At 43.3% G+C, this 26,475-nt stretch overlaps 5 non-coding genes across 5 annotated transcripts; all 5 read left to right on the top strand.

Annotated features, from left to right (window-relative positions):
- The first annotated feature begins 7,834 nt into the window (after window positions 1–7,834).
- On the top strand, window positions 7,835–7,916 carry TRNAS-AGA (transfer RNA serine (anticodon AGA)). The gene has a single exon. It is a non-coding gene; the product is annotated as a tRNA-Ser (tRNA).
- A 727-nt stretch (window positions 7,917–8,643) lies between these two features.
- TRNAQ-CUG (transfer RNA glutamine (anticodon CUG)) lies at window positions 8,644–8,715 on the top strand. Its single transcript has one exon. It is a non-coding gene; the product is annotated as a tRNA-Gln (tRNA).
- Window positions 8,716–9,617: 902 nt separating this feature from the next.
- Window positions 9,618–9,699, top strand: TRNAS-AGA (transfer RNA serine (anticodon AGA)). The gene has a single exon. It is a non-coding gene; the product is annotated as a tRNA-Ser (tRNA).
- Window positions 9,700–19,602: 9,903 nt separating this feature from the next.
- TRNAQ-CUG (transfer RNA glutamine (anticodon CUG)) lies at window positions 19,603–19,674 on the top strand. Its single transcript has one exon. It is a non-coding gene; the product is annotated as a tRNA-Gln (tRNA).
- Window positions 19,675–20,571: 897 nt separating this feature from the next.
- TRNAS-AGA (transfer RNA serine (anticodon AGA)) lies at window positions 20,572–20,653 on the top strand. Its single transcript has one exon. It is a non-coding gene; the product is annotated as a tRNA-Ser (tRNA).
- The last annotated feature ends 5,822 nt before the right edge of the window (window positions 20,654–26,475 follow it).

The following is a 26,475-nucleotide window of genomic DNA, read 5'->3' as shown; positions in this document are numbered from 1 at the left end:
AGGACTTTAGCAGGTCTGATCGCAGGATCAGGTTCCCTGTTACATCGTAGGGATTCAGCTGAGTTCTATCGTAGGGACAGATCTCCTCTCTTTCCTTAGCTCTGGTAGCAGAACATAACAGTAAGTCCAGCCAGCAAATTCTCTAAGGAAAGATTTTTCTGTTCCATCATGGTGTCGGTTCAGGATTTGGCTCATCGCCTGCAGGGACTCTCTCTGGAAGTGGCCGAGCTCCGTCAGCACGTGAGTAACTGTTCTGGAGCACATTTCTTGGAGCCTAAGGTATGTTTGCCGGATTTATTTTTTGGTGAACATCGAGAATTTTTTTCATTTAAAAATGCTTGCTTATTGTATTTTCGTTTGAGACCCAAGTCCTCTGGGGGTGAATCCTAGCGCGTAGGGTTCATAATGTCACTTTTGCGCAAAGAGCCTCAGGAGTGGGCCTTTTCTTTGCAACCTAGTGATACATGCTTCAGATCAGTGGATAGTTTTTTTTCTGCTTTAGGACTATTATATGATGATCCTGACCGTGTCGCATCAGCTGAAACTGAGTTGAGACGTTTAAAACAAGGATCAGGTAATGTCGAAAAATATTGTACACATTTTCGTCGTTGGTCCACTCAAACAGGGTGGAACGATTCTGCTCTGAAAAGTCTATTTCTTGCTGGGCTCAGTGAAAGGGTTAAAGACCTGCTAATTGCTTATCCTACACCTGAGGATTTGCAACAGGCTATGCAATTAGCTATACGGGTGGATAGAAGACTGCGTGCTAGGGTTAATGAGAGCAAATCCTCTGCTATGTCAGTTTCTGGTTATGATAATGTGTGTACTAACAGTGGTGAACCGATGGAGATTGGATCGGTGGCACCTCGCTCTCAAGAAAAAGACCATCGTTTTTCGAAAGGCTTGTGTTTCTATTGCGGAAAATCTGGTCATTTGATTAAAGGCTGTGAGCTTCGTATGAAGAAAGAAAAAAAAATGGTCAGTCATGCCTGTATTGCCTGTTTAAATTCCAAGGGTGTATTTTTAGCTGCTTCCACGATTGCTCAGGAAAAATTAATGGAATTTCGGGTGTTTGTTGATTGCGGGTCTACACTGAATGTAATTGATGGGGGATTCGTGGAAAAACTCAATTTAAAACCTGAACCTTTATCATCCCCCATTGCTGTGGTTTCTGTGGATGGCTCCCCTTTGAAGAATATTACTCTCAAGGTCTGTGAATTTCCTCTCACTATTAATGGTGTTCACCATGAGAAATTGGATTTGGTAGTGTTGAATAACTTGCCTTCTCCAGTAATATTGGGATTGCCCTGGTTAAAATGTCACAATCCTGTACTGGATTGGTCTACCAGTGAAATTAAATCCTGGAGCCATAAATGTTATGACAAGTGTTGTAACGGGCGTATTGCAGCTTTGGATAGGGGAGAATTGCCTGTTCCTATTCAGGATTTTTGGAGAGTTTTTTCTGAGAAGGAATCGCAGGTTTTGCCTCCCCATAGAGACTATGATTGTTCTATTGAATTTGTCCCTGGAGCGACTCTTCCTAAAAGTCGTTTATTTAACCTTACTATTCCTGAGAGGAAGGCTTTGGAGGAATACATACAGACAAGTTTGGCCGCCGGTCACATTAGGCCCTCTAAGTCTCCTGTGGCGGTTGGATTTTTTTTTGTAAAAAAAAAGGACGGCGGTTTACGTCCTTGTCTGGATTTTCGTGAGATTAACAAAATTACGGTACGCAATCCTTACCCACTGCCATTGATTCCTGATCTGTTTAACCAGTTATTGGGGGCCAAGTGGTTCTCTAAAATTGACCTTAAGGGGGCATACAATCTGTTGCGCATGAAGGAGGGTGATGAATGGAAGACTGCTTTTAACACTCCTGTGGGTCATTTTGAGAATCTGGTTATGCCTTTTGGTCTTACTAATGCTCCTGCATTTTTTCAGAATCTGATTAATGACATCCTTAGACCTTTGATCGGTAAAAATGTGGTTGTGTATTTGGATGACATTTTGATTTATTCGCCAGATCTGGAGTCTCATTGGCGGAGCGTGCGTGAGGTATTACAGTTATTAATGGACAATTTGCTTTTTGCTAAGCTGGAGAAATGTGAGTTCGCTGTACAGAGAATTAGTTTTTTGGGCTACATTATCTCCAGCAAAGGTTTTGAGATGGATCCGGTTAAGGTTCAGGCTGTGCAGGAATGGCCTAGGCCTATTGGTTTGAAATCGATACAGAGGTTTTTGGGTTTCGCCAATTACTATAGAAAATTCATAAAAATTTTTTCTAGTATTGTCAAACCTCTGACTGATCTCACCAGGAAAGGTGCTGATGCGGTTCAGTGGTCTTCTGAGGCCATTGAAGCTTTTGTGTATCTCAAGGAGAGGTTCACCTCTGCTCCCATCCTTATGCAGCCTGATGTTACTAGGCCGTTTTTGGTTGAGGTTGATGCTTCCTCTGTGGGGGTTGGCGCAGTATTGTCTCAGGATAACGGGGATGGATTACATCCCTGTGCCTTTTTTTCAAAAAAATTTTCGGAGACTGAATTGAATTACGATATTGGTAATCGGGAATTATTGGCTATTAAACTCGCATGAACACTGGCGCCACTTCTTGGAAGGTGCGGAATTTCCCGTTCAGGTTCTTACGGATCATAAAAATCTGATATATCTTGACGCTGCCAAGCGCCTGAATGCCCGTCAGGCTAGGTGGGCACTGTTTTTCTCGCGGTTTAATTTCTCCGTTACTTACATCCCTGGTACTAAGAATGTTAAGGCGGATGCCTTGTCTCGCAGTTTTTCTCCCATAGTCGGTGCTGAGAAAGAGGAAAACATTTTACAAGAAGGTGTTGTGATAGCTGCTTTAGACTCCGTTTTGGAAGATGAGATTCTTAAAGCTCAGGAGAATGCCCCATCTAACACTCCTCATGGGAGGTTGTTTGTGCCTGGGACCTTTAGGAGAGATTTGTTTGTTGAGTGTCACGAATCTCGGTTGGCAGGTCATCCCGGAATCTCTGAGACCAAGAGACTGGTGGGTCGCAGTTTTTGGTGGCCTGGATGGCAGAAGGAAGTCATTAAGTGGGTACGCCAATGTACTGTATGTGCTAGATCTAAGTCCTCACATACTCCTGCTGCGGGGTTGCTTTGTCCTTTGGAGGTCCCCAGTGCTCCTTGGACACATTTGGCTATGGACTTTATAACTGACCTTCCCCCCTCTGAGGGTTTTACTGTCATCTGGGTGGTCGTGGACCGTTTTAGTAAGATGTGTCACTTGGTTCCCTTCATCAAACTGCCCTGCGCTAAAACTCTCGCTAAGGCCTTTGTCAAGGAAATTGTCAGACTTCATGGCGTTCCTACTGACATTGTTTCTGATAGGGGTCCTCAGTTCGTGGCTCGTTTTTGGCGTGCCTTTTGTGACAGGTTGGGAATTCATTTGTCGTTTTCGTCCGGATATCATCCTGAATCTAATGGCCAGACAGAAAGGAAAAACCAGGATGTTGAGCAGTTCTTGCGTTGTTTTGTGGCAGACAATCAAGAGGGGTGGTCTGAGTTTCTGCCACTTGCCGAATTTGCTCTGAACAATCATACATCTTCTTCTGCTGGTTGTTCGCCTTTTTTTTGTTGTTCTGGTAGACATCCGTCGTTTGGGTCGTTCTCCAAGTTGGGATCTGCCGTGCCTGAGGAGGAGAATTTTTCCGGTGATTTGGAAAGAGTTTGGACAGATGTGCGTGGTAATCTTCAGGAGGCCAACAGAAAATCTAAAGACTACTTTGATAGGAAACGACAGGAGGTTTTGTTCGCTGTTGGTGACATGGTTTGGTTGTCCTCTAGGAATCTGCGGTTGAGGATTCCTTCTAAGAAATTGGGTCCCAAGTTTGTAGGGCCCTTTAAGGTGCTTCAGGTTGTCAACCAATCTGCTGTTAGGTTGGAGGTTCCTACCTCCTGGAGAATTAATCCGGTCTTTCATGTCTCTCTGTTAAAAAAAGCTGTTGTGTCGGATGGTGACGCCTCTGCCTCTGTTCCTCCGGTGGTGGAGGACGGGGAATATGAAATTTCTCGCATCCTTGACTCTAGACGGTATAGAGGTAGTTTGCAGTATCTTGTGGCCTGGAAAGGTTTCGGACCCGAGGATAACTCTTGGGTGAGGTCAGATGATGTTTCCGCGTCCAGACTTATCAGAGCGTTTCACAGGAGATTTCCTGATAAGCCTGGTCCTAGGGGATCCGGAGGATCCTCTTAGAAGGGGGGGTACTGTTAGAACCTTGCTCTTAGGTTTTTTCCTTTGCTGGTCACATGACCTTGTTGGCCTATTTAATCCTGCTCCGCCCTTCTGGCTTTGCTGGACTTCATTGTATATCTACTTTCTAGCTAGCCTGTGCTCTGTGTCTTGCTCTGTTAGTTTGCTTGGTTTACTGACCTCTATGTTCTTTATATTTTGTTTGTTCGTCTGTCTGCTACTATTTCTGTTAGGAGGTGTCCCATATTCCTCCCAGTCCTTAGTACTTGTAGGGATTCCTCCCCCACATCTATAGGTCTTCGTACAGACTAGCTTAGGACTTTAGCAGGTCTGATCGCAGGATCAGGTTCCCTGTTACATCGTAGGGATTCAGCTGAGTTCTATCGTAGGGACAGATCTCCTCTCTTTCCTTAGCTCTGGTAGCAGAACATAACACCAACACTGTCACAGTACTTCATATATATGTGACTGACATGTTTCTATCTATCTAATCTATGTGTGAAGCTCTATTCTGTCTGTTATAAATTGTCGGGTACCGCTGCTGAATTGCCGGCCGGCTTTTTTAAAGAGACGGTGCACGAAAACACTATTATATTTTTTAATAAATCCTTTACACTAAATGACAAGTACAGTAAGCAACACTGTCACTGTACTTCGTATATATTTGGCTGACATGTTTCTATCTATCTAATCTATGTGTGATTCTCTATTCCTTCTATTCTAAATTGTCGGGTACAGATGCTGAATTGCCGGCCGGCTTTTTTAAAGAGACGGTGCATGAAAACACTATTATTTTTTTTGATAAATCCTTTACACTAAATGACAAGTACAGTAAGCAACACTGTCACTGTGCTTCTTATATGTGTGACTGACATGTTTCTATCTATCTAATCTATGTGTGATTCTCTATTCTTTCTGTTCTAAATTGTCGGGTACCGGTGTATGCCGCTGATGAATTGCCGGCTTTTCATGTTTCACTGTGAGCACTGTTCCCATCGATTTGGGCAATCACTGTAATGCCACAACCACCATGGCTGTGGCATTACAGTGAGTGGCAGACAATCCCTGCATGATTGGTGCTCTAAATAGCGCCAGACATGCAGGACACTCTTTTGGTGCACGAACAGCTATCGAACATAACCTCGAACAGCCGAATTTTTTGCAAATCGTTCGGGTTCGTCGAACAACTCGAACACTGCCCAAAACAGCTCGAATTTGAGATTGGCGAACAGTTCTAGTCGAACACCGCTCATCTCTACTCAAAAGTTAAACTTGACTTCATGAAGCAAAACTCATATATCATCTACAGTCATGGCCAAAAGTTTTGAGAATGACACCAAAATTATATTTTCACATGATCTGCTGGCCTCTGATTTTTATTAGTGTTTGTCTGATGTTTATATCACATACAGAAAAATAATTGCAATCATATTATGAGTACCAATAGGTTATATTGACAGTTAGAATGAGTTAATGCAGCAAGTCAATATTTGCAGTGTTGCCCCTTCTTCTTCAAGACCTGTGTAATTCTCCCTGGCATGCTCTCAATCAACTTTTGGACCAAATCCTGACTGATAGCAGTTCATTCTTGCATAATCAATGCTCGCATTTTGCCAGAATTTGTTGGTTTTTGTTTGTCCACCCGTCTCTTGATGATTGACCACAAGTTCTCAATGGGATTAAGATCTGGGGAGTTTCCAGGCCATGGACCCAAAATCTCTATGTTTTGTTCCATGAGCCATTTTGTTATCACCTTTGCTTTATGGCAAGGTGCTCCATCATGCTGGAAAAGGCATTTTTGGGCACCAAACTGCTCTTGGACGGTTGGGAGAAGTTGCTCTTGGAGGACATTCTGGTACCATTCTTTATTCATGGCTGTGTTTTTAGGCAAGGCTGTGAGAGAGCCAATTCCCTTGGCTGAGAAGCAACCCCACACATGTATGGTTTCAGGATGCTTTACAGTTGGCATGAGACAAGACTGGTGGTAGCGCTCACCTCTTCTTCTCCGAATAAGCTGTTTTCCAGATGTCCCAAACAATCGAAAAGGGGATTCATCAGAGAAAATGACTTTGCCCCAGTCCTCAGCAGTCCACTCCCTGTACCTTTTGCAGAATATCAGTTGGTCCCTGATGTTTTTTCTGGAGAGAAGTGGCTTCTTTGCTGCCCTCCTTGAAACCAGCCCTTGCTCAAAGAGTCTCCGCCTCACAGTGCGTGCAGAAGCACTCACACCAGCCTGCTGCCATTCCTGAGCAAGCTCGGCACTGCTGGTAGTCCGATCCCGCAGCTGAAACAGTTTTAAGATACGGTCCTGGCGCTTGCTGGTCTTTCTTGGGCGCCTGGAGCCTTTTTGACAACAATGGAAGCTCTCTCCTTGAAGTTCTTGATGATGCGATAGATTGTTGACTGAGGCGCAATCTTTGTAGCTGCGATACTCTTCCCTGTTAGGCCATTTTTGTGCAGTGCAATGATGGCTGCACGTGTTTCTTTAGAGATAACCATGGTTAACTGAAGAGAAACAATGATACCAAGAAACAGCCTCCTTTTAAAGTGTCCAGTGATGTCATTCTTACTTAATCATGACTGATTGATCGCCAGCCCTGTCCTCATCAACACCCACACCTGTGTTAATGGATCAATCACTAAAACGATGTTAGCTGCTCCTTTTAAGGCAGGACTGCAATGATGTTGAAATGTGTTTTGGGGGTTAAAGTTCATTTTCTGGGCAAATATTGACTTTGCAAGTACAGTAAGTACTGTTAAGCTGATCACTCTTTGACATTCAGGAGTATATGCAAATTGCCATTACACAAAATGAAGCAGCAAACTTTGGAAAAATTACTATTTGTCTCATTCTCAATACTTTTGGCCATGACTGTATGTCACACCAAGCAATCGTACTCTGTGACTTGTGCCAATGTTCGCATGACACTTTTTCCAGGTGGTTGAAACTGACCAGGATTTCAAGCCGAAACGGCCTCAAGAAACGACAGCGATTTTTTTCCTGAATCACCCTTTTTAGTGTTTTCCAGCATTTTTGTAAACATAGTTTGGTGACGTTTTTCTAAGTATTGTTTTGGGCATCAAATGAGTTTGTTTAAGTTTCTTTTTTGCTCGCAAAAAGCTGTGAACATCACTCAGGAACCTTCCAGGGGTCTTTCTAACCTACTCATTGACTTGTATAGCAAGTATAAAGCAAGCAAAATATACCTGAAAATGATATGCTCACTTCTGTTAACCGCTTGGCATTTTGGGAAACTTAATGAGGTTAAAAGACGCTCAATACCTGATCATATGAACAGCAAGTCTTTTTGCATGGAAATGAATCTGTTCAAACTATTGAGCATTTTCAAAGCCTTTTTCAGGAGGTGTTTGGAACAAAGTCACTCTAAATCCGCCTTATGAATTTTAATAAACCTTGAACTGTAAAAGGTTCCAATTGATGATACCTTTAAATCAGATTTTTACATTTCAGTGAGGCCTGGAATTTTGTTTCCAATTGAAATCTTCCATTTTCTGAAATGTCTTCCAGAAGGATAATCACTGATATTGATCATGGTGCTATAAGAAAAGGTGTGAAACTCTTAAGAATGAAACAGTGTCTGAGTAGTTGTGGCCGAGTGGTTAAGGCAATGGACTAGAAATCCATTGGGGTATTCCCTTGTAGGTTCAAATCCTGGCAACTACATTTAACTTCATGTAACACTTTGACTAATTATCTGAGTAGATCAATTTCCACATTCCCAAGTCTATCCCCCACAGAAATGGTCTGTAATCTATGGATTGTATTTGTAGAACTAGCTTAACAGCATCTGTAAATCTTCTTTTGATTAGTCAGCCGGGTGAGATGTCAATTGTGCATCACACCACCAATCAAACAAAGCTCAGAGGGTGCCATCAGGTATGTGGTGCAAATCCTCCTTTTTTCAGGGAACACAGACGACTGCCGTGGCTGATGGACTGGGATATGAACTTTGATTTGCACCAACTCTACTTGAATTATCTTTCCGATGGAACCTTTTAGCACACCATGAAAAATCTTTAGTGACTTCTGGATGAGCAGAAGTTTTGCAATTTCTTTTTTTCTCACCCTTTTTCCAGCTGATAGATCCAGCACGCTAATTATTAGCCAGATTTCATCAACATTTTAAAACTGTCCTTGTTGTGATATCATGGAACTTTAAGCACACTTGTGGAATAAAAAGGGAGGAGATATTAATTTACCAATGTGTGTTAGATATACATTTGTGGGACAGCTTTAGAACCAGTTTTCATCATAATGCATGAATTCCCAGGTTCCACTGAGATTAGAACTCAGATCACTGGATTAAGAGTGAATTTCTCACATTTCCACTATTTACACATGCTCTTTTACTGTTTTCAAAAGAAAATCCAGCCAGCTTCATTGGTCATATGGTTCCATGGTGTAATGGTTAGCACTCAGGACTCTGAATCCAGCTATCTGAGTTCAAATCTCAGTGGAACCTGAGAAATTCTTTGTGCATAGCGGTTTTATCTTTTCTGCTCACACTCAATTTGCCAATGCACATGGTTTAACATAAAAAGAGAAAGTTAAAATCCACATGGCAAAAGATCTATATATCAAGAAAGTTTAACTCAAAAGTTAAACTTGACTTCATGAAGCAAAACTCATATCATCTATGTCACACCAAGCAATCGTACTCTATGACTTGTGCCAATGTTCGCATGACACTTTTTCCAGGTGGTTGAAACTGACCAGGATTTCAAGCCGAAACGGCCTCAAGAAACGACAGCGATTCTTTTCCTGAATCACCCTTTTTAGTGTTTTCCAGCATTTTTGTAAACATAGTTTGGTGATGTTTTTCTAAGTATCGTTTTGGGCATCAAATGAGTTTGTTTAAGTTTCTTTTTTGCTCGCAAAATGCTGTGAACGTCACTCAGGAACCTTCCAGGGGTCTTTCTAACCTACTCATTGACTTGTATATCAAGTATAAAGCAAGCAAAATATACCTGAAAAATGATATGCTCACTTCTGTTAACCGCTTGGCGTTTTGGGAAACTTAATGAGGTTAAAAGACGCTCAATACCTGATCATATGAACAGCAAGTCTTTTTGCATGGAAATGAATCTGTTCAAACTATTGAGCATTTTCAAAGCCTTTTTCAGGAGGTGTTTGGAACAAAGTCACTCTAAATCCACCTTATGAATTTTAATAAACCTTGAACTGTAAAAGGTTCCAATTGATGATACCTTTAAATCAGATTTTTACATTTCAGTGAGGCCTGGAATTTTGTTTCCAATTGAAATCTTCCATTTTCTGAAATGTCTTCCAGAAGGATAATCACTGATATTGATCATGGTGCTATAAGAAAAGGTGTGAAACTCATAAGATTGAAACAGTGTCTGAGTAGTTGTGGCCGAGTGGTTAAGGCGATGGACTAGAAATCCATTGGGGTCTTCCCGCGTAGGTTCAAATCCTGCCAACTACGTTTAACTTCATGTAACATTTTGACTAATTATCTGAGTAGATCAATTTCTACATTCCCAAGTCTATCCCCAACAGAAATGGTCTGTAATCTATGGATTGTATTTGTAGAACTAGCTTAACAGCATCTGTAGATCTTCTTTTGATTAGTCAGCCGGGTGAGATGTCAATTGTGCATCACACCACCAATCAAACAAAGCTCAGAGGGTGCCATCAGGTATGTGGTGCAAATCCTCCTTTTTTCCAGCGAACACAGACCACTTCCGTGGCTGATGGACTGGGATATGAACTTTGATTTGCACCAACTCTACTTGAATTATCTTTCCCATGGAACCTTTTAGCACACCATGAAAAATCTTTAGTGACTTCTGGATGAGCAGAAGTTTTGCAATTTCTTTTTTTCTCACCCTTTTTCCAGCTGATAGATCCAGCACGCTAATTATTAGCCAGATTTCATCAACATTTTAAAACTGTCCTTGTTGTGATATCATGGAACTTTACGCACACTTGTGGAATAAAAAGGGAGGAGATATTAATTTACCAATGCGTGTTAGATATACATTTGCGGGACAGCTTTAGAACCAGTTTTCATCATAATGCATGATTTCCCAGGTTCCACTGAGATTAGAACTAGTGTTGAGCAAACATGCTCGACACTGCTCGGTACTCGCCTGAGCATCACGCTACTCAGGATGTTCGGTGAGCACCGAGCATTTCCGGGTTTCTCGGGCGGGAGCTCGGGTCTCCACCTTGCATGTTTGGCGCTCTTTACAGAGCCAATGAACATGCAGGGATTGCCAGCCAGTCACTGTAATGCCGCAGCCATGTTGTTTGTGGGCATTACAGTGATTGACTGGCCGCACAGCGTCACCTCGAGTATTTAAAACCGGGTGCCGCCATCTTGGACACAGTCGCTCCGGATCAGACAGTGTAGGGACAGCGCTGCTGATTTAGGGAGAGATATATGCTGCAAAATAGTTAGTGTAGGTTCTGTAAAGGCTGCCAGATCAAACAAACAGTCCTTCCCAGGACTAATATCCATCCTAGGTATATCAGGCAGGCAGGCAGGCAGGCTGTATAGGAGACGCAGTGGTTATACCAGCAAACGCTACATTACAATCCTGTGTGCTGCTCCTGTTGCTGAAATTGCTGGACTTAGCTCCGGGGGCCAGGAAAAATCCTTTTTTTTTTATCTAAATCCTCTTTTTTTTTTCCTCCTACACAATGTACAAATACCCATCTTATTAACCTTTAGGTGTCCCCCCCCCCAAAATAAAAAGTGTGCCTCTGATTTTTCAGACACAAATATATCTGTTGAAAATAGTCTGGTGTAGGCCCGAGAAATAGAAGTGTGGTTTTGCAGTTCTATGGGCCATTTGTATCTAAAAAAAACAGTTTGAGTGTGTCGCTCACTGTTCAGCCGCAAATATATATATTTAAAAAAGTCTGGTATACACCAGTAAATTATTACTGTGGTTTTGATGTTCCACGGTAAAACATCTCTATTATCCTGTTTTTGGCATTTTTTGCTGTATAAAAATAATAATAGTGTCTCCCTGATTTTTCAGACACAAATATATCTGTTGAAAATAGTCTGGTGTAGGCCCGAGAAATACAATTGTGGTTTTGCAGTTCCACGGTACAAACCTCTGTATTATCCACTTTTGGGCCATTTGTATCTAAAAAAAACAGTTTGAGTGTGTTGCTCACTGTTCAGCCGCAAATATCTCTATTTAAAAAAGCGTGGTATACCCCAGTAAACAATAACTGTGGTTTTCCTCTTCCACGGTTCTAATCTACTCTTTATTACCCTTTTTCCATTGATAGTGCAAGTGTAAGCTATTTTACTTCATTTACAATGGGCAAGGCACGTGGCAAGGGACGTGGAAGTGGACGTTCTGGTGATTGTTCGTGCAGAAGATGGGGCCGTGGCCAAGGTGAAAATATGCCACAACCAACAGCCACATCTTCTCGCTCCCACTTCTTGACCGAATTACTAGGGAAGCACAGAACAACACCAGTATTGAGAACTGATCAGTGTGAATAGGTTATTAATTGGATAACAGACAATACTTCCAGTTACCTGGGCACCACTACCGCCGGTCTGTCTTCCACACGGTCAACTCTTAGTAGCCGTGAGTCTCGACCGCATACTCCTCCTCACCCTGATGCTCCTTCCTCCCAGCATGCCGAGTGTCGTCAGACAGCAAGTGATCCCACACTTGGACACTCTGAAGAGCTGTTCACTGGTCCATTTCCATATTTGGGCCCCTCGCCTGATATGCTTCAAGTGGTCGAAGAGGAGATCCCATGTTGCGATGCCCAAATATTTGAACAGCCACGGCCACAGGAAGTCGACGTTGGCAATCTGTCACAAGAGGTGGACGATGACGAGACACAATTGCCAGGAAGTGAGGAGGAGGATCGTGGTGCGCAAGTGGAAGAGGAGGAGGTGGTGGATGATCTAGTAACTGACCCAACGTGGAAGGAGGACATGCAGAGTGAGGCCAGCAGCACACAGGGGGAGGGAGGCAGAGTACCCCAACAGGCAGGAAGAAGCAGTGTGGTGACCGCAGACAGAAGGCAGGCAACCGTTCCCCGTAACACCAACACGAAGGACGTTGCCAGTACAAGCGGTAGGTCTTCCAGAGTCTGGGATTTTTTTAAAGACTCTGCTGATAACCCCAAAACGGCCATATGTTCCACCTGCCATGCCAGCATCAGAAGGGGTGACAAAACTACCAGCCTGACCACCACCAGCATGATCAGGCACATGGCAGCAAAGCACCCGACTTTGAGGGGCGAAACCCAGGGTCCACGACCAGCGTCAGCGGGTGTCACCACTGCTTCTTCCACTGTTGTGCGTGCAATAGAACCCCCTGTTGTGTGTGCAAGGCAATCCCCTGTCCATACTGCATGTAAAAATGCCCCCTCCTCTCAGTCTTCACTTGTTATGGCAGTTTATCAAGAAACAGCATCAACGTCCACGTCCACGTCCCACTGCAGCGTTCAATTGTCCATATCCCAGACCTTTGAACGAAAGCGGAAATTCGCAGCTAACGCCCCACAGGCCACAGTCCTAGATTCGCACATTTCACGACTGCTTGCATTGGAAATGCTGCCTTTTAGGCTGGTGGAGACGGAATCCTTCCGCAATCTTATGGCGGTGGCCGTCCCTCGGTACTCGGTCCCCAGCCGACACTATTTTGCCAGGTGTGCCATCCCCGCACTACACAAGCACGTGTCCCAAAGCATGTGCCGTGCCCTCAACAACGCAGTTACTGGGAGAGTCCACCTGACAACGGACACGTGGACAAGTGCTTGTGGCCAGGGACGGTACATCTCTCTGACGGCACACGGGGTAACCATAGTGGAAGCCGGGACCAAGTCGGACCTTGGGACGGAACACATCCTCCCCACACCGAGGATTGCGGGCCCTATGTCAGTCACAGTTGCCCCCACAGTGTACAGCTCCTGCGCATCCTCCTTCTCCTCCTCCTCCTCGTTTTCAGCCTCCATCTCAGATATCACCACGTCAGTTACAAGCTGGAAGCATTGCAGTACTGCCTTCGCCAAGCGGCAACATGCTGTGCTGAAACTCATAAGCTTAGGTGATAAACCTCACACTGCTTGTGAGTTGTGGACAGCTGTGAAAGGGCAGGCAGATCTTTGGCTGAGACCGCTGAACCTACATCCCGGCATGGTCGTGTGTGACAATGGCCGTAACCTGGTGGCGGCTCTGAGGCGAGGTGAGATCACACACGTAGCATGCCTGGCTCATGTGCTTAACCTCGTGGTTCAGCGTTTTCTTAAATCATACCCGAGTTGCCAGATCTGCTCGTGAAAGTACGCCGCCTGTCAGCTCATTTTCGCAAGTTGGCTACAGCTTCCGCCGCCCTTGCTGTGTTGCAGCAGCGTTTGCAGCTTCCGGCACACCGGCTGGTGTGTGATGTCCCCACACGTTGGAACTCTACCCTCCACATGTTGCAAAGGATTTGTGAGCAGAAGAGAGCAGTTGTGGAGTACCAGCTGCAACAAGGCCGTCGATATTCAGGTCAGACTCCACACATAAGACCTCAGGAGTGGACCTGGATATCTGACATATGTACCATCCTGACAAACTTTGAGGAGGCCACCAAGATGGTGAGTGGCGATGACGCCATCATTAGTGTCAGCATCCCACTTGTCTGTCTTTTGCAATGCTCTCTGCAGAGAATTAAAGAGGAGGCATTGCAGCCAGAGTATGATGAGATGGATCAAGAAGCTATAGCGGGCGATTACACACAGCCCAGCCTCATCTCATCCCAACATGCATTGGGGGACAATGAGGGAGAGGAGGAGGAGGAGGAGGAGGAAGAACAGGAGCTGCTATCATGCGTTGCAGACGGTAGTACCTGTACAAGTGTCATACCGTCGGTTCAGCGTGGGTGGCCTGAGGACAGGGGGGAGGAGGAAGAGGAGGAGGAGGAGAGCATGGTCAGTCGTCATCTTGGTGAGGACATGGAAATCTTGCCCATTACCAGTCTGGCACGCATGGCTGACTTTATGTTACGCTGCCTTAACCGTGACCCTCGCGTTGTCAAAATGTTGGGTGACAGTCATTACTGGTTGGTGACACTTGTAGACCCCCGCTACAAGGAGAACTTTCACTCTCTTATTCCTGAGGTGGAGAGGTCTGCAAAAATGGGGCAATACCAGAAGGCCCTTGCTGCAGAACTCTTAAAAAAATTCCTATCTGAACACGCTAGTGGCAGAGGTCACAGTTCGTTGCCCAACCAAGGCGTACAGGCGAGAAAGATGCAACTCCAATCCAGCAGAGGCAGGGGAACACTGTCAACGTTCTGGGACAGTTTTCTGACACCCGCCCAGCTTATTGGCCCTGAGGCGCGGGGTACTCTCACAAGAAGTGGAAAGTTTCAAAAGATGGTGAGGGAGCACCTTGCCGATCGTACCAGCGTCCTCCGTGATTCCTCTGTGCCTTTTAATTATTGGATATCCAAGCTGGACACTTGGAATGAACTCGCTCTGTACACCTTGGAGGTCCTGGCCTGCCCTGCCGCTAGCGTGTTATCGGAGCGTGTTTTTAGTGCCGCTGGGGGAATTATAATTGATAAGCGCATTCGCCTGTCAACTGACAATGCTGACAAGCTGACCCTTATCAAAATGAATAAGGGCTGGATTGGGCCAGACTTCTCATCACCACCAAATGACAGCAGAGTAACATAAAGTCAAATCCACTGTGTTATTTCGGGAGGTGTATTCACATGCACCGCTTCACTCCCACACATGGGTATACGCTTCCTCGTTTCGGCTGTTTAATCTTCTTCTCCTTATCCTCAGCGTCCACCACCACTATACCACCAGGGTGCCAGCATTGCAAGTTCCTCCGTCCTAATTTTTGGCAGCTTTTGCTGGGAAAGCATAAGCAAATACCATGGGACACCCACTCCCCAATAATGGGACTTATGTTTGTAATATGCTGTACTGCATGGCTCTTGTAAGGGGCATTGCAAGTTGCTCCGTCCTAATTTTTGGCAGCTTTTGCTTGCAAGGCATAAGCAAATACTGTGGGACACCCACTCCCCAATAATGGGACTTATGTTTGTAATATGCTGTACTGCATGGCTCTTGTAAGGGGGATTGCAAGTTGCTCCATCCTAATTTTTGGCAGCTTTTGCTGGGAAAGCATAAGCAAATACTATGGAAGACCCACTCCCCAATAATGGGACTTATGTTTGTAATATGCTGTACTGCATGGCTCTTGTAAGGGGCATTGCAAGTTGCTCCGTCCTAATTTTTGGCAGCTTTTGCTAGCAAGGCATAAGCAAATACTATGGGACTCCCACTCCCCAATAATGGGACTTATGTTTGTAATATGCTGTACTGCATGTGACGCGCCCCCTGGGCCGTGTGTACACGTGTGTGGGATACCCGGTGCCGGGTCTCTGGGGTCTGTAGTCTCCGTGGCGTTGACCCGGTCCCGTGGCTCAGGCTGGTCAAACCAGTGGCAGTCTTTCTTAGGTTTTGAGGTTAATTGTCCGACTGCGCCTCCCAAGGATTGCGGTCAGGGAGTACCACCGCTGCGAGGCAGACCGCTGAGGCTGGTGTTGTGTGTGCAGCATAGAATGGGATAACTCCCCTCGGGAGGAGTATAGCCTCAGGGCAGTGAGTGTGGATGATGGGGATGATGGTGCATGAGCGCAGCAGGAACGACTCAGAGTCTTTGCAGTGCAGTTCAGGGTCTTTACTGATGAATATAAGGTAGACCCTCCCGGGAGTACTGGCTAGCATAAGAGGCCTGGTCAGTCTGTGAGCAAGCAGGAGTTCCCCAGGCCAGGTGGAGTTGTAGGCCTCCCCGTCTGTCTGCACTCTTCCTGGCTACCTTGCTGTAAGCGGGTAGAAGTAGCCCACGTCCCTGAGTGTACCGTGTAGTGCTCACCCGTATGGCTGGTGACTTGGGGCCTTCTGTTAGCCACCACTCCACGACGGCGGTGTTGGTCCCTTGCTTGTGACTGAGCCTCCGGGCTTCTTTGGCCAGAGGACCTGAAATCCCCTGCCGGCTGGTTTCTGCTGCTGGATATATAAGTCCTCACAGCTTCGGACTCCTGTGTCCGGTTCCTATTGTCTTCTGCCAGGGCGAGCTCTGCTCAGCTTCCAGCCCCTGGTCTTTAGCTCCTAGCTCCTACAGAGCTCCTTGCTGTTACTTTCCCTTGCTCTCACTCTGACTCTGACTGTTCTCTGACTCACTCAACCCCGCCCCAGATCCAGTTTATAAGGGCAGAATTCTCCCCTCCCAGGACTGGGGCAGGAGGATCTTGCATGTTTAAGGGATCCTGACCAGGAAACCTCCCACTTGCTCTCCGACGTAATATCTCTATTACTGTGGTGACCAGACCCCTGGGGTGCCACACATGGCTCTTGTAAGGGGCATTGCAGTTCCTCATAATTTTTGGAAAGCCTTCCATTCACTGCTTAGGCCAACAGTGCACGGGAGACCCAGTTGCTATAAATCGAAAAAAAGGTTTATTTAACGCCCTCTGACCTCCATGTCATTTCCAAGGGGCATTGGAGTGGCTCGAAATTTTTGGTAGGCATTGCACTCACTGTATGCCCTATAACTGTGTAGCCGAACAGCTCCTTTTGTTACAGAAATATATCCTGCAAGACATATCTGGTTGACTGGCCTGATATTGATGTGAATGGTTCCTGTTCCTCCTGCTCTTTCTCCTTTGCCACCACCTCATCCATCATTTATCACCTGAAGCCTTGTTTTAACGGGAGTCATAGAACTGGGATAGTAGCAGGAAAACATCCAGCAATCCTCGGAGGAGGTAGGATATGCTCCAAAACGCGGACCACCTCAGGCCTAGCCGCTATTACATACATGCGCTTGCATTCCAAGAAAACAAAGCAGATGCTAACTTCTATCATCATCATCATGCTCCTCACCTAGGCACTCTCAACTCCCCTGATGGAGAAGCCAGGGCCCACTGGAGGAGTCTGGTTCTCTGGTGGGCTCGTCCAATGCTGCCCAAAAGCAGGCCAGGCTAAGAAAAGTGTGGGGGAAGGTGACAGGAGAAATCAGGGCGGCTGGGGACCGAGTTTGGACACCTGGCCGCCACCTGGCGGCTTTGGACCGAGTGTGGACACCCGGCCGCCGGGCGGCTGGGGACAGAGTATGGATACCTCGCTGCCGAAGCGGCCATGAGGTAGTGGCCAGCTTCGGCCTCCTCCAAACTAAAAGGCCCCATTTCAAGTGAAAGCTAGCAGTATGGTATTGCAGCCTGTGGGTGGGTGGGTGGTTGGCTGCATATTTTCGCTTGCATTGCAAGGAATGGGGGAGGTACAATTGAACACTGCCCTGGGACAAGGACTTGCACGGGAATAGTTGCAAGTCTGCATCTTCTGATGCGGCAAGGATCACTTCTGATGGGCACACTTTTAGACAGTGACCTGGGGGTCAGAGATGCTTCCAGGGGTCTTCGCCATGCTGATCCCTTGTCTTTTCAGCACTGTATGCATGTGTCAAATGTTAAAATGACATTTCCCGGTGAACGCATTTGTCACGGTTGAAAGCAATACAAAAGTGCAAAAACGCATGAAAAATGCTACTTGTGAACATAGCCCAAGGTGTGGAGGAGTATTTTTGTTTTTGGTTATTTATTTTACCTTATACACAAGTCTTTACCCTGGAAAGGATGTTCCTTAACCCCTTTCCGACCGGGTCAGTAATAGTACGCACCAGGTCGGGAAGGCCGGTTCAGCGGGGGCTCCGGCGGTGAGCCCACACTGAAGCAAGCACATGTCAGCTGATTATTCGAATCGCAATCCACCCGCGGCTGTTAACATGGTAAATCTCTGACAGTGGCATTTAACTCGCGCTTCCGGGAGTCCTAAGCCCCGCCCATCAGTGACCCCGTCACGTGATCGCGGGTCACCAATGGGTGGGTATGACAACTCAGGGTCTGCAGCAGACGCCTGTGGTTGTCATGTCTCAATTGCTACGAGCGCCACCTAGTGGTCAGCACTCACAGCAAGTGAGCATTTCTCCTGCATACAAGCGATCTGCTCATCGCTTGTATGCAGTAGAAGCAATCAGACAACTGCTGCTTCTAGTCTCCTCTGGAGACTATAGAAGCAAGCAGAAAGTTTAAAAAAAAAAAGTTTTTAAAAAAATAAAAAAAATAAAAAATATATAAAAGTTTAAGTCACCCCCCTTTCGCCCCATTCAAAATAAAATATATATATATAAAAAAAAAAAACACATACACATATTTGGTATCGCCGCGTTCAGAATCGCCCGATCTATCAAAATAAAAGAAGAATTAATACAATCAGTAAACCGCGTAACGAGAAAAAAATTTTAAACGCCAGAATTAAGTTTTTTTGGTCACTACAACTTGGCAATAAAATGCAATAACGGGCGATCAAAAGATCGGATCTACCCCAAAATGGTATCAATAAAAACGTCAGCCCAGCACGCAAAAAATAAGCCCTCACCTGGCCCCAGATCCCGAAAAATGGAGAAGCTAAGGGTCTCGGAAAATGGCGTCATTTTTTTTGTTTTTTTTAGCAAGCTTTGGATTTTTTTTTCACCACTTAAATAAAAAAGAACCTATACATGTTTGGTGTCTTTGAACTCGAAACAACATGGAAAATAATGATGGCAGGTCAGTTTTAGCAATCTGTGAACGTGGTAAAAAAAGGACCCAAAAAACAACTGTGGAATTGCATTTTTTTTGCAGTTTCACTGCACTTGGAATTTTTTTCCCATTTTGCAGCACACAATATGGTAAAACCAGTGATGGTGTTTAAAATTACAACTCGTCCCGCAAAAAATAAGCCCTCACATGGCCATATTGAACGAAAATTAAAAAAGTTTTGGCTCTGGGAAGAAGGGGAGCAAAAAAGGAAAACACAAAAACAGAAAGACCCATGGTCGTTAAGGGGTTAACATATTTCACAGGAAAGCACTTTCACTTTCATTTTTGAACGTTTTATTGTGAGCCTGTAAAAGTGGCTTAATACCTCTGACCACGTTGTTGACAGCAGTGACCTGGGTGTCAGAAATGCTTCCAGGGGCGATCCCTATGCTCTCCCCATGTCATTTGAGCCCTGTCACTATCGTTTTGGGCACTATTTAGGCTTTCTACAGACTGCCGGGGGAGCCGTCGCAAAAATGTTCGGGTCTCCCATAGACTAACATTGGGCTCGCTGCTCGGGTCGAGCACCCGAGTATCACAGTGAGCTTGGCCCGAGCTTCGAGCACCTGAGCATTTTAGTGCTCGCTCAACACTAATTAGAACTCAGATCACAGGATTCAGAGTGAATTTCTCACATTTCCACTATTTACACATGCTCTTTTACTGTTTTCAAAAGAAAATCCAGCCAGCTTCATTGGTCATGTGGTTACATGGTGTAATGGTTAGCACTCTGGACTCTGAATCCAGCGATCTGAGTTCAAATCTCAGTGGAACTTGAGTAATTCTTTGTGCATATCAGTATTATCTTTTCTGCTCACACTCAATTTGCCAATGCACATGGTTTAACATAAAAAGAGAAAGTTAAAATCCACATGGCAAAAAGATCTATCAAGAAAGTTTAAGTCAAAAGTTAAACTTGACTTCATGAAGCAAAACTCATATCATCTATGTCACACCAAGCAATCGTACTCTACGACTTGTGCCAATGTTCGCATGACACTTTTCCCAGGTGGTTGAAACTGACCAGGATTTCAAGCCGAAACGGCCTCAAGAAACGACAGCGCTTCTTTTCCTGAATCACCCTTTTTAGTGTTTTCCAGCATTTTTGTAAACATAGTTTGGTGATGTTTTTCTAAGTATTGTTTTGGGCAGCAAATGAGTTTGTTTAAGTTTCTTTTTTGCTCGCAAAATTCTGTGAACGTCACTCAGGAACCTTCCAGGGGTCTTTCTAACCTACTCATTGACTTGTATAGCAAGTATAAAGCAAGCAAAATATACCTGAAAAATGATATGCTCACTTCTGTTAACCGCTTGGCGTTTTGGAAAACTTAATGAGGTTAAAAGACGCTCAATACCTGATCATATGAACAGCAAGTCTTTTTGCATGGAAATGAATCTGTTCAAACTATTGAGCATTTTCAAAGCCTGTTTCAGGAGGTGTTTGGAACAAAGTCACTCTAAATCGCCTTATGAATTTTAATAAACCTTGAACTGTAAAAGGTTCCAATTGATGATACCTTTAAATCAGATTTTTACATTTCAGTGAGGCCTGGAATTTGTTTCCAATTGAAATCTTCCATTTTCTGAAATGTCTTCCAGAAGGATTATCACTGATATTGATCATGCTGCTATAAGAAAAGGTGTGAAACTCATAAGAATCTAACAGTGTCTGAGTAGTTGTGGCCGAGTGGTTAAGGCGATGGACTAGAAATCCATTGGGGTTTTCGCGTGTAAGTTCAAATCCTGCCAACTACATTTAACTTCATGTAACATTTTGACAAATTATCTGAGTAGATCAATTTCCACATTCCCAAGTCTATCCCCCACAGAAATGGTCTGTAATCTATGGGTTGTATTTGCAGAACCAGCTTAACAGCATCTGTAGATCTTCTTTTGATTAGTCAGCCGGGTGAGATGTCACTTGTGCATCACACCACCAATCAAACAAAGCTCAGAGGGTGCCATCAGGTATGTGGTGCAAATCCTCCTTTTTTCCAGCGAACACAGACCACTGCCGTGGCTGATGGACTGGGATATGAACTTTGATTTGCACCAACTCTACTTGAATTATCTTTCCGATGGAACCTTTTAGCACTAGAGATGAGCGTTGTTCTACTCGAACTGTTCGCCAATCTCAAAATCGAGCTGTTTTGGGCGGTGTTCGAGCCGTTCGGCGAACACGAACGATTTGAGAAAAAATTTGGCTGTTCGAGGATATGTTCGATAACTGTTCGTGCACCAAAATCATAACTGGATTTTTTCTCAGTAATGATGAAAATTAATGTTAATACGCAGTTTGAGTGTACAGCGGGGTGGGGGGAGGGGTAGGGGATGGATCTCTGCAGGAATAATGAAGATCTCCATTTTTTTTTCTCTTTCCCGCATTTGCAGTGGGGAGGTGCAGTCTGTCAGCCTATCAGCAGCACACACACGGAGCGAACTGCTGTTTTTCACACAAGCAAGGGCATGTGTCATTGGCAGTGTATGTCACATGTTCTTGCCCTATAAGACCAAGCCATTTTCCCCGTCACCACCATTTTCTCACTGCTGCAGCTGCGTGTTAGACGGCACCGCTGTTGCTGTGTGCGCTATACCTTGTTAATTTCAAGCCAATTTTCGCACAAATCTACAGATAGCTTGAGAGTAGGGAATAGTTGTGATTGCAGTCCTTTTAAGGGCTAGGTTACAGCATTTCCTATGACTTTTATCAGGCAGGTCTGTGCTCTTAAATAGATAGATTGTGGGAGTAAAGACTAATTGTAATTGCAGTCCTTTTCAGGACTAGGTTACATCAGTTCCTATCAGTATTTGCCAGGCAGGTCTGTGCCAGTGCTGTGCAAGTTTTTTTCACAGCATTTGGCTGAATCTAGCAAAGCTAATCCTTTTTGGCCTATTGCAGATTGTGTTAGTCAGTGGAGTAGCCTATCTGTGTTGCAAGACATACCACCTGTGTATAGAATACCAATTTTTTTACTGCACCTAGTGAAGTAAAATCTTTTGGGCATAGCATCATTCTATTAGTCCATCTATACTGACCTCCATCAGGTTGCAAATTGAATATAATTTTTTTCTGCATCTAGCTCTGAAAAAATATTTGGCCTTCTAGCAGTGTGTGGGACTTTCTCTATTAGTCCATCTATACTGACCTCCACCAGGTTGCAAATTAAAAATAATTTTTATCTGCATCTACCTCTGAAAAAATATTTGGGCTTCTAGCTGTGTGTGAGACTTGTTCTATTAGTCCATCTATACTGACCTCCATCAGGTTGCAAACTGAAAAAAATTTTTTTCTGCATCTAGCTCTGAAAAAATATTTGGCCTTCTAGTAGTGTGTGGGACTTTCTCTATTAGTCCATCTATACTGACCTCCATCAGGTTGCAAATTAAAAATAATTTTTATCTGCATCTAGCTCTGAAAAAATATTTGGCCTTCTAGCAGTGTGTTGGACTTTCTCTATTAGTCCATCTATACTGACCTCCATCAGGCTGCAAATTAAAAATAATTTTTATCTACATCTACCTCTGAAAAAATATTTGGGCTTCTAGCTTTGTGTGGGACTTGTTCTATTAGTCCATCTATACTGACCTCCATCAGGTTGCAAACTAAATATAATTTTTTTCTGCATCTAGCTCTGAAAAAATATTTGGCCTTCTAGCAGTGTGTGGGACTTTCTCTATTAGTCCATCTATACTGACCTCCATCAGGTTGCAAATTAAAAATAATTTTTGTCTGCATCTAGCTCTGAAAAAATATTTGGCCTTCTAGCAGTGTGTGGGACTTTCTCTATTAGTCCATCTATACTGACCTCCATCAGGTTGCAAATTAAAGATAATTTTTATCTGCATCTACCTCTGAAAAAATATCTGGGCTTCTAGCTGTGTGTGGGACTTGTTCTATTAGTCCATCTATACTGACCTCCATCAGGTTGCAAACTGAATAAATTTTTTTTCTGCATCTACCTCTGAAAAAATATTGGGCTTCTAGCTGTGTGTGGGACTTGTTCTAATAATCCATCTATACAGACCTCCATCAGGTTGCAAACTGAATATATTTTTTTTCTGCATCTACCTCTGAAAAAATATTGGGCTTCTAGCTGTGTGTGGGACTTGTTCTATTAATCCATCTATACAGACCTCCATCAGGTTGCACACTGAATATAATTTTTTTCTGCATCTAGCTCTGAAAAAATAGTTGGCCTTCTAGCTGTGTGTGGGACTTTCTCTATTAGTCCATCTATACTGACCTCCATCAGGTTGCAAATTAAAAATAATTTTTTTCTGCATCTAGCTCTGAAAAAATATTTGGCCTTCTAGCAGTGTGTGGGACTTTCTCTATTAGTCCATCTATACTGACCTCCATCAGGTTGCAAATTAAAAATAATTTTTATCTGCATCTACCTCTGAAAAAATATTTGGGCTTCTAGCTGTGTGTGGGACTTGTTCTATTAGTCCATCTATACTGACCTCCATCAGGTTGCAAACTGAATATAATTTTTTTCTGCATCTAGCTCTGAAAAAATATTTGGCCTTCTAGTAGTGTGTGGGACTTTCTCTATTAGTCCATCTATACTGACCTCCATCAGGTTGCAAATTAAAAATAATTTTTATCTGCATCTACCTCTGAAAAAATATTTGTGCTTCTAGCTGTGTGTGGGACTTGTTCTAATAGTCGATCTGTACTGACCTCCATCAGGTTGCAAACTGAAAATAATTTTTTTCTGCATCTAGCTCTGAAAAAATATTTGGCCTTCTAGTAGTGTGTGGGACTTTCTCTATTAGTCCATCTATACTGACCTCCATCAGGTTGCAAATTAAAAATCATTTTTATCTGCATCTAGCTCTGAAAAAATATTTGGCCTTCTAGCAGTGTGTGGGACTTTCTCTATTAGTCCATCTATACTGACCTCCATCAGATTGCAAATTAAAAATAATTTTTTTCTGCATCTACCTCAGAAAAAATATTTGGGCTTCTAGCTGTGTGTGGGACTTGTTCTATTAGTCCATCTATACTGACCTCCATTAGGTTGCAAACTGAATATAATTTTTTTCTGCATCTAGCTCTGAAAAAATATTTGGCCTTCTAGCAGTGTGTGGGACTTTCTCTATTAGTCCATCTATACTGACCTCCATCAGGTTGCAAACTGAATATAATTTTTTTCTGCATCTAGCTCTGAAAAAATATTTGGCCTTATAGCAGTGTGTGGGACTTTCTCTATTAGTCCATCTATACTGACCTCCATCAGGTTGCAAACTGAATATATTTTTTTTCTGCATCTACCTCTGAAAAAATATTGGGCTTCTAGCTGTGTGTGGGACTTGTTCTAATAATCCATCTATACAGACCTCCATCAGGTTGCAAACTGAATATATTTTTTTTCTGCATCTACCTCTGAAAAAATATTGGGCTTCTAGCTGTGTGTGGGACTTGTTCTATTAATCCATCTATACAGACCTCCATCAGGTTGCAAACTGAATATAATTTTTTTCTGCATCTAGCTCTGAAAAAATAGTTGACCTTCTAGCAGTGTGTGGGACTTTCTCTATTAGTCCATCTATACTGACCTCCATCAGGTTGCAAATTAAAAATAATTTTTATCTGCATCTACCTCTGAAAAAATATTTGGCCTTCTAGCAGTGTGTGGGACTTTCTCTATTAGTCCATCTATACAGACCTCCATCAGGTTGCAAATTAAAAATAATTTTTGTCTGCATCTACCTCTGAAAAAATATTGGGCTTCTAGCTGTGTGTGGGACTTGTTGTATTAGTCCATCTATACTGACCTCCATCAGGTTGCAAACTGAATATAATTTTTTTCTGCATCTAGCTCTGAAAAAATATTTGGCCTTCTAGCAGTGTGTTGGACTTTCTCTATTAGTCCATCTATACTGACCTCCATCAGGTTGCAAATTAAAAATAATTTTTATCTGCATCTAGCTCTGAAAAAATATTTGGCCTTCTAGCAGTGTGTGTGGGACTTTCTCTATTAGTCCATCTATACTGACCTCCATCAGGTTGCAAATTAAAAATAATTTTTATCTACATCTACCTCTGAAAAAATATTTGGGCTTCTAGCTGTGTGTGGGACTTGTTCTATTAGTCCATCTATACTGACCTCCATCAGGTTGCAAACTGAATATAATTTTTTTCTGCATCTAGCTCTGAAAAAATATTTGGCCTTCTAGCAGTGTGTGGGACTTTCTCTATTAGTCCATCTATACTGACCTCCATCAGGTTGCAAATTAAAAATATTTTTTTTTCTGCATCTACCTCTGAAAAAATATTTGGGCTTCTAGCTGTGTGTGGGACTTGTTCTATTAATCCATCTATACAGACCTCCATCAGGTTGCAAACTGAATATAATTTTTTTCTGCATCTAGCTCTGAAAAAATAGTTGGCCTTCTAGCAGTGTGTGGGACTTTCTCTATTAGTCCATCTATACTGACCTCCATCAGGTTGAAAATTAAAAATAATTTTTTTCTGCATCTAGCTCTGAAAAAATATTTGGCCTTCTAGCAGTGTGTGGGACTTTCTCTATTAGTCCATCTATACTGACCTCCATCAGGTTGCAAATTAAAAATAATTTTTATCTGCATCTACCTCTGAAAAAATATTTGGGCTTCTAACTGTGTGTGGGACTTGTTCTATTAGTCCATCTATACTGACCTCCATCAGGTTGCAAGCTGAAAATAATTTTTTTCTGCATCTAGCTCTGAAAAAATATTTGGCCTTCTAGTAGTGTGTGGGACTTTCTCTATTAGTCCATCTATACTGACCTCCATCAGGTTGCAAATTAAAAATAATTTTTATCTGCATCTAGCTCTGAAAAAATATTTGGCCTTCTAGCAGTGTGTGGGACTTTCTCTATTAGTCCATCTATACTGACCTCCATCAGGTTGAAAATTAAAAATAATTTTTATCTGCATCTACCTCTGAAAAAATATTTGGGCTTCTAGCTGTGTGTGGGACTTGTTCTATTAGTCCATCTATACTGACCTCCATCAGGTTGCAAACTGAATATAATTTTTTTCTGCATCTAGCTCTGAAAAAATATTTGGCCTTCTAGCAGTGTGTGGGACTTTCTCTATTAGTCCATCTATACTGACCTCCATCAGGTTGCAAATTAAAAATAATTTTTATCTGCATCTAGCTCTGAAAAAATATTTGGCCTTCTAGCAGTGTGTGGGACTTTCTCTATTAGTCCATCTATACTGACCTCCATCAGGTTGCAAATTAAAAATAATTTTTATCTGCATCTACCTCTGAAAAAATATTTGGGCTTCTAGCTGTGTGTGGGACTTGTTCTATTAGTCCATCTATACTGACCTCCATCAGGTTGCAAACTAAATATAATTTTTTTCTGCATCTAGCTCTGAAAAAATATTTGGCCTTCTAGCAGAGTGTGGGACTTTCTCTATTAGTCCATCTATACTGACCTCCATCAGGTTGCAAACTGAATATATTTTTTTTCTGCATCTACCTCTGAAAAAATATTTGGGCTTCTAGCTGTGTGTGGGACTTGTTCCATTAATACATCTATATTGACCTCCATCAGGTTGCAAATCGAATATAATTTTTT

This window comes from Phyllobates terribilis, unplaced genomic scaffold (genome assembly GCF_046119375.1).
Source record: "Phyllobates terribilis strain yellow unplaced genomic scaffold, ASM4611937v1 Scaffold_13__5_contigs__length_258822181, whole genome shotgun sequence".
NCBI lineage: Eukaryota > Metazoa > Chordata > Amphibia > Anura > Dendrobatidae > Phyllobates > Phyllobates terribilis.
The sequence above is the reverse complement of the archived record's forward strand: the minus strand, read 5'-3'. Positions and strand labels throughout refer to the sequence as shown.